Source organism: Mastomys coucha, unplaced genomic scaffold, assembly GCF_008632895.1.
Source record: "Mastomys coucha isolate ucsf_1 unplaced genomic scaffold, UCSF_Mcou_1 pScaffold8, whole genome shotgun sequence".
Lineage (NCBI taxonomy): Eukaryota > Metazoa > Chordata > Mammalia > Rodentia > Muridae > Mastomys > Mastomys coucha.
In genome coordinates, this window is record NW_022196914.1 from 19430892 (window position 1) to 19446103 (window position 15212).

Below are 15212 nucleotides of genomic sequence, written 5' to 3' on the forward strand. Positions count from 1 at the left end.
CTCCAGTATGGGAAAAGATTTTCTTTAACAGCATATCTGACAGAGAACTAATTTTCAAAATATATAAAGAATTCTAGAAAATAAACTTCATCATATCAAATAATCTAGTTTAAAATGTGATGCGAATCTAAAGAAAGAATTATCAGCAAAGGCATCTCTAACGGCCGAGAAGCCTTTGAAAAAATGTTAAACATCCTTAGCTCTCAGGAAAATGCAAATCAAAATGATTCTGAGATTTCATCATACATGTGTTGGAATGGCTTAGAGCAAAATCACAAGTGACGGTTCATGCTAGTAAGAATGTTGAGGAAGGGGAACACTCCATTGTTGGTAGGCATGTGAACTTGTACATATGCTTTGAAAGTCGATATGGCAACTTGTGAGAAAATGGAATCAACATACTTTGAGACCAAGTTATGCCACTCAGTGTCAATTTTCTCAATTAAAGTGCATTTCACCCAGCATTTCTCAATTTCAAGTAACTTCCTAGACAGAAGTCAGAATTTGTGCCCACTTCTCTGAGCTTGGATTTTCTGACACGGACTTCTCTAGATCTTGTTTATGCTGTCACAGTCTAGGTAAGAACATGTATCTTGTCAGTCTGGTTGTGTCAGGAGTTGTCAGTATTTCCTTAGAGTCATCTACCACATCTGTCCCTTTCAATCTTTCTGATTCTTCTTCAACATGGTTGCCAGAGACTTAAGGAGAGTGGTGTTATAGACATTACATTTCTGCGTGACTGATTCAAAGTCTCTCATACTTTGTATCTTGTCTAATTGTGTGTGACTGTGCTAACTTCCATCTATGGCAAGATGAAGGTTTCTCTAAGAGGCATAGAGAAATGCATTAATCCTATGTCATCGAGTATAAATGAAAAGGGACTGATAACCCTGACTTCTTATGAACTAGACAAATTAGTTTTCAAATTAAAGCAATTTTAATAACACTTTTAATTTTAATAAGTTAGGAAATGTCTTAAAATGGACTTTATTATTTGAGAATTTTACTCAAATTATGTAGAGCAAAAGTATACCTTACTCCATACTCTCCATTTCATCCTAGACTCCCATAACTTTGCCTCTTGACCAAGGTTCAGGGATCATCATGAAAGACAGCTCAAACTGAGAGAGGCATCAGTTGCAAAGGACTACTAGGAAAGGGTTTTTCAGAAATAACAGCCTTTTATTGTACGATAGAACTCACACTAGCTGTGGCTACATGCAAAAAGGCTTTATATGATCATTCCAGCCAATATTCAAGTATTAATGGGGAGTGTGGGCAAAGTTTTAATTTTCTATCTAGTAAAGTAGTAGCACTTTGCCTCAACTCACGGAGTTCTCTCAGGCACCCCAAGCTTTTCTGAGCCTACTATCTCCTTTTCACTTTCATCAGACCTGCAGAGCCTAAACCATACAGGTTGGCTTCCCTTATCCTACCCATATCCTTTGCTCATTGAGTCCTCCAGGGCTACCCCAAGATGCCCTGAGCAGTCTTTTATCCCCAACAGACCTTCCTTCTCCTGCCAGGTCTCTGCCAACCTTCACTGGACCTGCAGATGCTGAACCACATAGACCTGTGGATACTGAACAGTACAGACCTGCCGATCCAGAACCACACAGCTCAATGATAGCCATAAGAAGCCTATCACACCAGGATCATTGAGGTTAACATCACCCAATACCTTCAAAAGTCTGTTGTCTATAAAGTTAGAAAATCTTGAGAAAATAGATGATTTTTAAAGTTAAGTCAAGGTCAGGAAAACTATTAAAACAGCCAGCCCTATAACCCATAAAGAAAAAAAGCAGTCATTGAAAGTCCCCCTCCCCAAAAAAGCCCAGGGCCATTTGGTTTTAGGGCAGAATTCTATCAGACTTTCATCAATGAGCTAATGCCGATACTCCTCAAACTATCGACATAATAGAAACAGAAGGATCATAGCCAAACTCATTCTCTGAAGCAAGAGTTGCCCTGATACCTAAACCACTTTAGACTCAACAAAGGAAGAGAATTTCAGAATGACTTTTCCTAAGGACATTGATGTAAAACATTCAATAAAAACTCAAAAACTGAATCTAAGAACAAATCAAAGACCTAATCCATCATGATTAAGTAGGTTTCATTTCAGGGATGTAGGGTTAGTTCAATATATGAAAATCCATTAATGGAATCAATATGAAAATCAAATGGTCATCTCATATGATGCTGAAAAAGGCTTTGACAAAATACAAAACCCCTTCATGTTAAAAATATTAGAAAGATTAGGGCTCCAAGCACATACCTAAACATAATCAAAGCAGAAGTACAGCAAACCAGTAGCCAACATCAAACTAAAATGGAGAGAAATTGAAAGCAATTACTCTAAAATCAGGGACAAGAAAAGCCTACACAATTCTCTCTTTATCTTTTCAATATAGTACTTATTCCTAGCCAGAGCAATAAGACAACTAAAGGTCAAGATGATACAATTTGGGAAGGAAGAAATCAATGTTTCGCTATTTGCAGATGGTAATTTAGCATACATAACTGATTCAAAAATTCTACCTGAGAACACCTATATCTGATAAACACCTTCAGCAAAGTAGCTAAATACAAAATTAATTATGGAAATCCATAACCCTCCTTCATACAAATTATAAACATTCAAAGAAGAAATTAGGGAAACAATACGCTTTTTTATCACCACAAATAATGCCAAGTATCTTGGTCCAACTCTAACTAAGCAATTGAAAGATCTATATGATAAGAATTTCAAGCCTCTGAAGAAAAAAATATAAGAACATATCAGAAGATGGAAAGATCTCCCATGCCCAGTGATAGGTAGGACTAAAATAGTGAAAATTGTCATTTTATCTTAAGTAATCTACAGATTCATTGTAATAGCCATCAAATTTCAAACACAATTTTTATAGACCTTGAAAGAACAATTCTCAGTTTTATATGGAAAAACAAAAAAAAACAAAGAACAACCCAAACAATCCTGAACAATAAAAGAACTTCTGGAGGAATCACCATTCATGACTTTAAGTAATACTACAGAGCAGTAGTGATAAAAACTTCATGGTATTGGTACAGAAAGAGATGTTGATCAATGTAATCAAATCAAAGACCCAGAATTAAACCCACATACCTATGGATACTGCAATTTTGATAAAGAAGCCAAAACCATACGATGGAATATAGAAAGCATCTTCAACCCATGGTGCTTATCTAACTGGATGTCTAAGTATAGAAGTATGCAAATAGATCTATATGTAGTACCCTGCACAAAACTGAAGTCCAAGTGGATCAAAGATCTCAACCAAAGCCAAATACACTAAATATAATAGAAAAGCAAGAGGGAAATAACCTTGAACTCACAGATAAAAAAGACAATTTCCTGAACAGAACATCAATAGCTCAGGCTCTAAGATCAACAATTGATATAAATAAGATCTCATGAAACTGCAAAAGCTTCTGCAAAGCATTTGCTTCATGAAAGGCAAGGGACATTGTCAGCTGGACAAAATGGCAGCCTAGGGATTGGGAAAGTATCTTCACCAAACCTATATCAGAGGGATAGAATCCAAAAATTTATAAAGAATTCAAGATGGTACACACCAACACTCAAAATCACCCAATTAAAATATGGGATACAGAGCTAAGCAGAAAATTCTCAACATAGGAATCTTGAATGGCCAAGAAGCACTTAGGGAAATGGTTAACGTCCTTAGTCATCAGAGAAATGCATATCAGCTCTGGTGGCTGTACAGTCCCTAAAGTCTCTATGGACCCAGGTTAGTTGACACTGTAGGTTTTCTGGTTGTGTCTTTGACCCCTCTGGTGCCTTTAATCTTTCCACTCCTTCTTCTACAGGGCTTAGGGAAACTTGCAGTTAAGGTAACAGTCCTCCATGATCTGATGGCTTTCTTAGCAGGACTTCTCTGACTCTGCCTTTGTTTGGAGAATGTCTTTATCATTCCTAAACAAAAGGGGCTGGCCTTGTCTAAAAAGTGACCTTGTATAGAGCTCTGTCCAAGACTGCATAACTCAGCACAAACATCCCATCCTGACTTCCCACTCACATTATAATTAGTTATTATATTAGAACTAATCACCCCTTGCTGCTCATCTAATGCCATGACCAATTAGCCCTTTCCACTTATAACCCTAACAAAGCCATTATGTACCATATCCCTAAACAATAAAGTAGACTCATCTAGCTGCAGTGGTATCTGGAAGTCATTCCATTTATAATCACAGGCATTTGAACCCCACTTTCCACCTCTACTCTCTTTGTTCCCTCAGGTTGGTGGCCAAAGCCTCCTAAGATAAAAGGAGACCTGTACACAAGAACCCTGAATCTCCACTTACATATTGGCTGTGGGTCTCTCCATCTGTTTCAATCAGTTGCTGGGTGAAGCTTCCAGGAACAGTTATGCTCAGCTCCTGCCTGCAAATATAGCAAAATAGCATTACTAGTGCCAGGGCTTGTCTCCCTCTCATGTCATGAGTCTCCAGTTAGGCCAGTCATTTGTTGGGCCATCCCTCAAATTCTATTCTATCTTTTACAGCTGCATGTCTTCTAGGCAAGATACATTGTTGGTATAAGATTTTGTATCTGGATTGCTGTACAAATCTGTCTGTTGAAGCCTTGCCTGGTTACAAGAGATGGCCAGGTCAGGCTCCATATCCCTTATTGATGGGAATCATAGATTCTTTGGTGCTTCCATTGCCATCCTGTCTCTCCCATTACTTTCTCCTTTTGTTCCCCTTCACTCATCACTCCTATTCTCATCCCTACTCTGTCCTGTACCCAGTTCCCTCCATCAATCTACTCCTAATATCTCGTCTATTTCCCCATTTCTGTGAGATTCAACAATCCCACCTTAGGAAGTCCTTGTTACTTAGTTACTTTAGGTCTTTGGTTTGTAGCATGGTTATTCTTAACTTTATTACTAATATCCACTTATAAGAAATCGGAGACAATGTTTTTCTTTATGGGTCTGGGGTACCTCACTTAATATGATCTTTTATAGTTTCATCCATTTGCCAGCTGAAATTTTATGACAAAGGTGGTTGTGTCCAATATATGGTAACTCTGTTTAACCAAGAAATTCTCAAATTGTGCTCCAAAGTTGTTCTCACATGTTAATACTCACAAGGAGTAAAAAATATATGAATATTCTGATTCCTGAAAAGAAAGAAATTTCAGACCATGGCTTAGTGACGTTCATTATTTGGATCCAAACAACTTTTAACAATCAAATCAATGTAATGCGTTGAGTCTATAAATGAAATATGAACAAAAATCTTCAAGAAAATATTCATGAGTCAGTTCTTTGATATATAGTAAAATGATATTTCCATATAAGAACAATAGCCAATAAATACACATTTAAATTTAAGAAAATATGTTTAAGAAAATTCAATTTGCAATAACACTACATTGATATAATTCTTGATATAAATTTAATAAAATTTTTGAGTTATACACCCCCAAAATATTGAGATAATACTCAAAGAAATGAAGATGATTGAAATGGATAAGAAAAACTATCCTGTGTTCATGGACTGATGAGCTTAATGTGCCGAAAATCACAATTCACTCCAAGCAAGCAGATTGGTTTGGCAAAATGCCCTTCACATCATACACATCTTTTTGTGAAAATGAGAATGACAGAATGTGCCAAACCATTTTAAAATATTGCAGCATTTCTGTTCATCCCAACTCACAAATTTGTGAGAAAGTGATTACTGTATGATATTGTTATAAGCATAGACAGAAGGTTATTGAAAATACCTAGAAACAAACCCACACAGGGAATAATTAATACTTGTCAAAAGTACCCCTAGACAAGAAAATTTGAAATAGTAGTTTTTTCTCAAAAATGAATGAACTAGATATATACATGCAAACTAATGACAATGCATCTGAACTGTAATATACAGCTATTATATATTGTCTGCCTATCTAAATTAAGAAGTAAACTGTATGACTATTAGAAACAAGTTATCAAATCTTTCTGATTAAATATTAGTAAATTTTTTTCTGATGTATACCATTAAAAAGACTATTATTAATATTATATTATGAAATGAGATTTTGTGATCCCTTGGGTTTTTTTTTTTTTGTCCAGTATTACTGTTAGTAAAGCCAAGAACCACCACAGAATAAAGGAATATGTCTGTAAATGGTATGTCTTACAGTGCCTTGTATATTCTATATATTTGCTATGAAGATATCCTTTTTTCCTAAGTTACAATCTAGAATTCATGCAAAACAAATATATGTCCACTCACGTGATGGTGAACATCTCAACAAACTGTATAAAGCTTACGTGGAGAAGCCGGATACTCAGAATAACTAACACAGTGTTGAGTGAGAAAAAAAGTCAGAGTGAGAACAACCTGATTCCCAGAGTTACTATAAATCTACTGCACATATATATATATATGTATATATACATATATATATATATATATATGTTGACAAAACAACAGCAGAGTAAGAACCCTGATACCGTTCTTATAGATGCAGTCAAGGGACATGTGACAAAGGCAGAAAGGGATCAAGGAAGAGAAAATGGTCTTCTCAAGAGTGAAAAGAGAGGAACTGATCATTCAGAGAAACACCAAAGGAATCTAGATGCAGACTTCAAAACCTTCCCAGAACTCAGAAGAGTGTGATTGACAGGCCTGAAGATAAAAGGCAAAGTTGTACAACTCATAGCAGATATGAGTGTAAAGAGTCTAGATATCATCTTTGGTGAGATAACCTTTAAAACAAAATACCAGAGACATAATGTTGGAGAGAAGGAATGACAAACTTAAAGACTCAAGTTTCACACTTGTAAAAGATACTTTATATGAAAAGACAAGGCAAAATGTGAAGAGAATATTTGCCAAAGTAATATCTTGCAAAAACCATTTTCTTCTTTCTTTTTTCTTGAATTATTATTTTTTATTGAACAGTTATTTTTTACATAATATATCCATGCTATGATTTTACTTCCTCTGATCCATACAGTTTCCTCCCATCTTCCCATCTATCTGGATCTATCTCTTTTCTCTTTCTTATTAGAAAACAAACAATTCTCTAAGGGATAATATAATTTAATGTATATCATCATGTGGGATAATAACTAACAAATCAGGAAAAAACAAAGAATCAGAAGAAAAATGAACCCAAAAAAAGTCCCAAGAAATAGAGACACACAGACCCTTCATACCCACACAGAAATCTCATAAAAACACTAAACTTGAAGCCATAATAAATACCTAAGGATCCATGCAGGCACTGTGTATGGTGTCTCGGTTTCTGTTGATTCATATGTGCATTCATCATGTTGATCTACAGGGCCTTGGTACCTTGGTGTACTTCATCTTCTAGTTCTTACATCTCCCCATTGTGCAGGGTTTTATTGGGCCTGATGATAGGGATTTGATGGAAACAACACCTACACAACTCATTGGGCACAGAAAAGATGAGCTGGTGCCTACATAGAGCTTTCACTCCTCCATGCTAGCATCTTTGCTACATGTAGGTACTCTGCACACCACTGAAAGAGAAACATACACACCAGCCCAGCTGCAAACCCTGTGGTCCTTAGCGCTGACCTGCTTGCAAAATACAATAGTAAATATGGCGCAAGCTGGGAGGTGGTGGAACACAACATTATTCCCAGGACTCAGGAGACAGAGGCAGGTGGATCTTTGTGAGTTCAAGGCTGGTTAGTGTACAGAGTTAGTTCTTAGACAGCCAAAGCTAAACAGAGAAACCCTGTCTCAAAACACAAACAAACTAACAAATGAAAGTAACAAAGCTTGTGTGAAAAACCAATATCTGATTTTAGTTAAAGTCCATTCTAGGAGATCGGACCTATATCAGACAGACACTGTATGACTAAGTACCTAAGACTAAGAAAGGTCAGGTACACAGGATAAAACCCAAATACATGAAGAATTCTTAAATTCAAATTTATGAAAGAAAATTGCAGGCTCGGCAATTAGTGGCTAAGCACTCAACAAAAAATATAAGAAAAAAAAATGTGCTGTATAGTTTATAAAAGCTAAAGCCATCATAGTGGAGGGAACCTCAGTGAAGAAAATGCATCCAAAAGATCATACTGTAGGCAAGCCTGTAGAGCATTTCTTTGATTAGGGATTGATGGGGGAGGGCCCAAATCATTGTAGGTGGTGCCTCCCTGAGCTAGTAGTTCTGGGTCCTATAAGAAAGTAGGCTGAGCAACTCATAGATAGTAATCCAGTAAGCAGCACCCTTCTGGGGCCTCTACATCAGCCCCTGCCCCAGGTTCCTGTCCTTTTGAGTTTTGCCTGACTTCATTCAGTGATTGACTGCAATGTGGAAGTGTAAGCCAGACTTTACTTTTTGTTCATGGGGTTTTGTCACAGGAATAGCAACTCCAGATAAGACATAAATGACCTTATTTGTCCATAATCAAATATTTAACTGATACCTCAATTTGACATTCAACATCATGTTTATTTGAAACAGTGATTTTTGATGCCAGACTGGGTACTGATATAATAATGTCTCAGGGAGTGGGAAGATTTAATGTGGTGGAGAGTGGGCTGCATGGGGTTTGAGGTGGAGGACATCCTCATGGAGATGGTTGTTGGGTGGAGGGAGGAAGTATGTGATGTCAAATAGTCAGAGGGTGGACCAGAAGGGGGAGAAAATCTGGAGTGTAAAAAAGATTAAATAAAATTAAAAACAAAAACTGTCTCAATGAAAAACAAAAACTAGATAAAGCAAACAGCAGAAGAAATACTGATTAGGAGAGTGAAAGTGGAACTCTATATCCACGAAACAGAAATGTCTTTAGTTTAATCATATCATCTGACGCTTTTGTGTTCATATAAAAAAAATCTTTAATTCTCAATTACTAACTAGATGAACAAGTAAGGTAATCTTTTGTGTGTTTGCCCCGTTCATTCACAATTTTTTCACAAGCCCTATGTGACAAGATTTGTTAGTATCTTTAAATTCATTTTTATATTGGCACCTAGCAAAATATGTAGCAAGTGGAAATAAGTATGCAGGACAAGCTTTGGGAAATCGAAGTATTGACAGGTATGCAAAGGTACAAGATACAAAATTTGATTAAGAGAGGAGAAAATAGTATAAATAAAAGAAATTCAGGGTAGTGTTAATTTGGATATTTTCAGTTTATGTCAAAGAAGAAGAGGAGGAGACAAAGACTGATGCCTAAAGGAGAATGAGAATTTATCTATAATTCACCAATCAGGGGGTGCTCTGACAGCTGTATACAATATGGATGGCTGGCAATTTCAATATTTAACCATGAGGAAAGTCCTCGAACATTATGAAACTACTGATTTATGATAATTGAACTTAATTCTGACAATCTGTGGTGTCATTGATTATTAAATAGGAGTTATTTCACTAATACTTGGGTCATATATATTTTGAACTAACTGGTAGGATTAGTATGAAGTGAATTTATTGCTAATTTATGTGTTTGAATAGTAACACATCAAGTGGATTTGACTACAAATTACACATAACTGAAAAGACAGTAAAACAAGATTTTCATTGAATATCATTTAAGAGAATGCCAATTCCACTTTGTTAAACCAATCACTATGTTGTAAAGAGCATAGAAAGTCCTTGATAAAAGCAATCGCTTTTGTTTTATGGGATCTTATTATCTTAAGATAAATGCTTGTGTGAAAGTCAGGGGAGGTAGGATGGTGTCAAGTTTAAACACAATATTATCCTACAGAGCAACTAGCTGGTTAATAGAAACATTTCTAGAAGTTACAGCCATACAGCATTTTCCCTTCGGCTATAAATAATGCATTTCTTTCGTGTTTAATCCAATGCTGACAAGAAGAGTAATGAGTTGACATCCATATGGAGAATATTAACTACATTTCTAGCTATTGTTGCCTCTAGATCTTTAGGACTTTATTTATAGATGGCAATAAAATGAAAAAATAAATTAATATATTTAATCTTAAGCTATAAACAAAATCATGTACGGTAAAGGCATCCAAATATTTTATCTCTGCAAATGAGGCCTGGCCTGATTAATAGAGGATCTGAAGAAAGTATAGCTTAATTATGGAGAACGTAACCATAATTTCCTGTTGCTGAATTTATTGCTTTGCAAGTAATTGAGATCCTGATGTGAAGTATTGTTTAGGTGAGAAGGCATGACACAGTGTTTAAAATCTCAGTAATAGAAAGCCCTGTTGTGCTCTGGGCTCTACTACTTTCTTTGTGGTCATCCATAGGACTCATTTTGCAAGAACATTAGTCTTGTTATATATAATAGGATAAACTTTATGTGTTTTTCTATGATGGTGACATCTTAAAACTACAATTAAATATCTTGCTAATGAAATTCTCTGGCTTAAAACATTGTAGATATAGAAAGTGTTTCTTTTTCTCATGTGTGTGTTTTCCATGAAGGTAACATGAACTTTTGCATTCTTGACCTCCACATGCCTTTTTGGATTATCATAGGTGAGAAAATTTTATTTAATATTTACAAAGGGAATAATTTAAATAATTCAAAAGTAAATAGGGACAGAAGTTTGATATATATTTTATGCATTATAATTCCAAGACAAATTTTTCAGCACTTAAAAGAGCTCAGTGGAAATTTATTCTCTGTTACAGAGGTAGAAATTTCAGTAGGGGCAGTTATCTCACTGTATTCTGAATTATGTTTTAAGTTTCATGTTAACATTGCCTGTATTTGTTCTTCATGGCTTATAAACATAGTGACACCATGCCAAGAGCTGGGGTAGTCTTTAGAGCTTTATTCAGCATCTTATAGAAATACTAGCAAATCCCCTGCAGAGATAAATCTATGTGTATTGTGCTATGGCAGAAACTGAACTTGGTGTTAGACCTGTACTTGTCAAGATAGTTTGACACCTTGACCAAGAAAAATTATAGAAGAAACAATTTGCTGGTATCTTACAGTCTCAGAGGGAGAAGGCATGATTATCATTTCTAGGAAAGTTGCAGTGGGCAGGCACACATGGTGCTGGAGAAGTAATTGAAAGCTTATATGACAATCAACAAAGAGAGGAGAGAGAGAGTGAGAGAGAGTCTTTTGAAATCTCAATGCCCACCTGCAGTGACACACTGCCTCCAATAAGAACATTCCTCCTAATAATTACCAAACAGTTTCTACCAACTAAGGATCAACCATTCTAATACATAAGCCTATGGGATTCATTCTCATTCAAACCACAACATGACACATCTTTGCCTCCATATACTTGTGGCCATATTGCAATACAAAAGGTATTTATTTGGACATCGAATGTCTACATAGTCTTTTACAATCTCATCACAATTTACAAGCCCAAACCCTAAAGTCTCTTTTGAGACTCAAGAATATTTCTTAATTATAAATCCCAAAAAAATTATAACAAAAAATCAACTGACACATTTGTGACATACAATGGTATATTGCATTACCATTCCAAAAAAAAAAAAAAAAGGAATAGGACTAGAGTAAGGAAACTGCATCAGAACAAGACTTAAACCTAGGAGGGCAATCTACATATACTACTGTCTTCTGTCTGATACAGTACAGCTTAGATGATACTTCCTTTAAAGTCTCTGTAAAACACTTCTCTTTCTTAGGCTGATTCCTCATCATATCTTCAGCTCTCCTTGGTAGGTAGTACATAGATCTGAAGTATCCACTATCCTTGGGTCTCTAGTGCATCCCAGGATCCATGTTCACAGCTTCATACAATGGCTACTCCACAGTCCCATACACTACCCCATGTCTGGGCTCGATGACTTTTCTTAACCACTAAGGAAGTATCACAAGCACGTTACTCCTGCATCGCTCTTGACTCTAATTTTTGTTTCTGCTTGTGATGGGTGCTCCTTTCTTCTTGAGTTACATTTGAATAAGCTTAACTTTTATTTGCTCTCTAGGAATCTATAATTCCTAATTTATTTGGGCACAAATATTTGACTCCAACATTAAATTTCCTGGGATTTTTTTTCTCTTTTGTCATTTTGGAATCTCTTTTGGAATTTCCTTTTGTGATTGCTAATAACTGTGCCCCAGAGTAAATATTAGATGATCTTAAAGTATTTCCATGCCAACTCCAAACCTCTTTATTTAACTCTCTACCAATTTAGAACTAAGGGAAAGGAGTAACCACATGCTTTATCAAAGTATCTCAAGAATGGCTTTTAGCCCCATTGTTAATACTGTTCTGAACAGAAATGTCTTGAATTGGTCTGCTATAATCCAAATTGTTCTCAGCACCACTGTCTTACAAGCTCCTTGTAAGATGGCCCACTATGCCCTGTTTATGGTATTCTTTTTTATTTTATTATTTTATTTATTTACATCACAAATGTTCCCCCTCCCAGCATCCTCTCCCAGAGTTCCTAAACCATTCCCACTCTCCTTCACCTTGGAGAGGCTGCCCACCCAGGATATCCTTCTTCTCTGGGGCATCAATTCTCTACAGGATTAGGCACATACACTTCCACTGGGGCAAGACAAGGCTGAATATTCCTCTGCTGAATATGTGCCAGGTTCCTCAGACCATTCCATATATCCTCTTTTATTGGTAGCTTAGTCTCTGGGAACTTCCAGGGATCCCGGTTAGTTGACACTGTTGATCTTCCTATGGGATTGCCTTCCCACTCAGTTCCTTCAATCCTTCCCTTATCTCTTCCCTAGGAGTCCCAGACCTCAGTCCAATGGCTGGCTGTAAGTATCTACATCTGTCTCAGTCAGCTGCTGGTAGAGCCTCTCAGAGGACAGCCATGCTAAATTTCTGTCTGCAGGCACAACCTAGCCTCAGTAATAGTGTCCAGCTTTGGTGCTCTTCCATGGGATGGATCCCAAGTTGGGCCAGTTACTGCTCTGCGATTTCTTCAGTTTCTGCTCCATTTTTGTTTCTACATTTCATTCAGGCAGGAACAGTTCTGGGTCAGAAATTTTAAAGGTGGGTTGGTGTCCTCATTGCTCTATTGGGGGCCCTGTGTGTCTACTGGAGGTAGACTGTTTAGCTTCCATTTCCCCACTGTCTGGCATTTCAGCTTAGATCACCCACATTGAATTCTGGGAACCTCTCATATCCCAGGTCTCTGGGACTTTCTAGAGGTCCCCCCACATCCACCCCAGCAGTTGTATATTTTCATTCATTCTCCTGGTCCTCTAGGCTTCCCTCTGTTTCCCCCCACATATATGATCCTGCCCCCCTTTTCCCATCCCTTCCTCTGTCCTATTCAGGTCCCTCCCTCATCCTCCCATGATTATTTTGTTACCCCTTTTAATTGGCATTGAAGCATCTCCACTTGGGCCTTCTGTTTTGATAAGCTTCTTCCAGTCAAGGGTATTCTGTACTTTTTGGCTAATATTCACTTAACAGTGAGTATATACCCTGCATGATGTTTTGAGTCTGGGTTCTATCAGCATGATATTCTCTAGTTCCATTCATTTGCCTGGAAAATTTATGATATTCTCATTTTTGAAAGTTGAATGAAATACTACACATAATAACCACATTTTCTGTGTCCATTTTTCAGTTGAGGGACATCTGGGTTGTTTCCAGTTTCTGGCTATTAAAACAAAGCTGCTATGTGCGTGGTAGAGCACAATTCCTTATGGTATAATGGAACATCTTTTGGGTATACGCCCAGGAACAGTAAAGCTTGGTGTTCAGGTAGAACTATTTCCAATTTTCTAAGAAAAGCCAGATTAATATCCAGAGTGGTTGTACCAGTTTGTAATCTCACCAGCAATGGATTGTGAGGAGCCGCAGCTGCCACCCTATACTGAACACCTGATCTCTGGCCAGAGCAGAGAGCATTGATAATCAAGCCATTAGTTGGAGAAGCTGAGTGCCTCCAGTTTGTGATGCAAGCTAGTATGAATTTCCTGCAGCCTATTATGCTTTGCCAAGTAGCTGATGCTGATTGGGACCAGGAAAAGTATTTAACCTGCAAAGGCTGGGGGTTGAGGGAGAGAGACTACTAGATACTACTAGAGAGACTACTACTGAAAAGATTTGAGAGATTAATAAGAAGAAGTAAAAATGAAGGTTCCTGAATAAAACCTGCTTGGAGAAGGGCTCATGTTTGCCTCCTTATTTCCGCTGGACGGAAAGGCAGCTTACAATGGATTAGTACTCCTCTTTCCTCCACATCCTCTCCAGGATATTCTTGCTTCCTGATCCCACAGCACTGCCTATCTCTTAGGATGTATGATCTAACTAGGGATACAAGAGGCCTGTTTTAACCAGAGACATCACTGCCTACATCATAGGAGGCCTGCTGTAACCCAGGTCACACAGCTCCACCTGCCTCTAAGGTGACCTGCACCTATCTGAGACACACAGCCCATTCAGTACCAGAGATAACCAGATGTGAAAGGCAAATAGAACAATGTAAGCGAGAGAAGCCAAAGTAATTTGTTGCCATCAGAACCCAGTTCTTCTCCTACATCAAGCCCTGGATACCCTAAAACATTTGAAGAGCAAGATTGTGATCTAAAATCCTAGGAAATAAAAGAAATATAAATGTAGTTTAATTTATGGATAGGTAAAAATGAAAGTAAATTAAAAATGAACATTTCATGTATAAATTCTCAAAGTTGGTGTGCAAAATTTGCATGGTCTTGTATCATAATTCTATGTGACCTTCACATATGATATTAACTTACACCTATAAACCTATATGTAACATCAATTTGCCAAGTAGTTCAATTCTCAGAAACAGGCTGGAAAGAAAAATCATGATACTCAAAATAAAACAAACATTATATAATAACCTAAATTAGAACTATGAGGAACTGTGATGTGAATCAGAGGGCAAATAAAATTATTTGAGTATAAAAATGGTATATTAATGGTAAAAAATATCAATGGACATAACTTATAGGTTAAGTGTGCATATATGTTATACCATTCTGAATCCTGTGAATATATATATACACATAGATATGTATGTATATACATGTGTATATACACACACATACACACACACACATATATATATGATATGCATTTTTAAAACCAAATAAGACTGTTTTGTATTTCACTTCCCATTTGTAACTTTAGTAGTATTAAGTAAAGCCATAATAAGTTAATGAAAAAATCAATTAAAAATTGGACATAGTTCTACCAGAGGACCCAGCTATACCACACCTGGGCATATACCCAAAAGATACTGCAACATGTAAGAAGGACACATG

General features: G+C 36.8%; 1 long non-coding RNA gene across 1 annotated transcript in view; it reads left to right on the plus strand.

Annotated features, from left to right (window-relative positions):
* Positions 1-357: 357 nt before the first annotated feature.
* LOC116083474 overlaps positions 358-15212 on the plus strand; it is a 26996-nt gene continuing 12141 nt past the window's right edge. Inside the window, exon 1 of the long non-coding RNA XR_004115736.1 lies at positions 358-578. This is a non-coding gene — a long non-coding RNA (uncharacterized LOC116083474). The remainder of the gene's footprint in view (positions 579-15212) is intronic.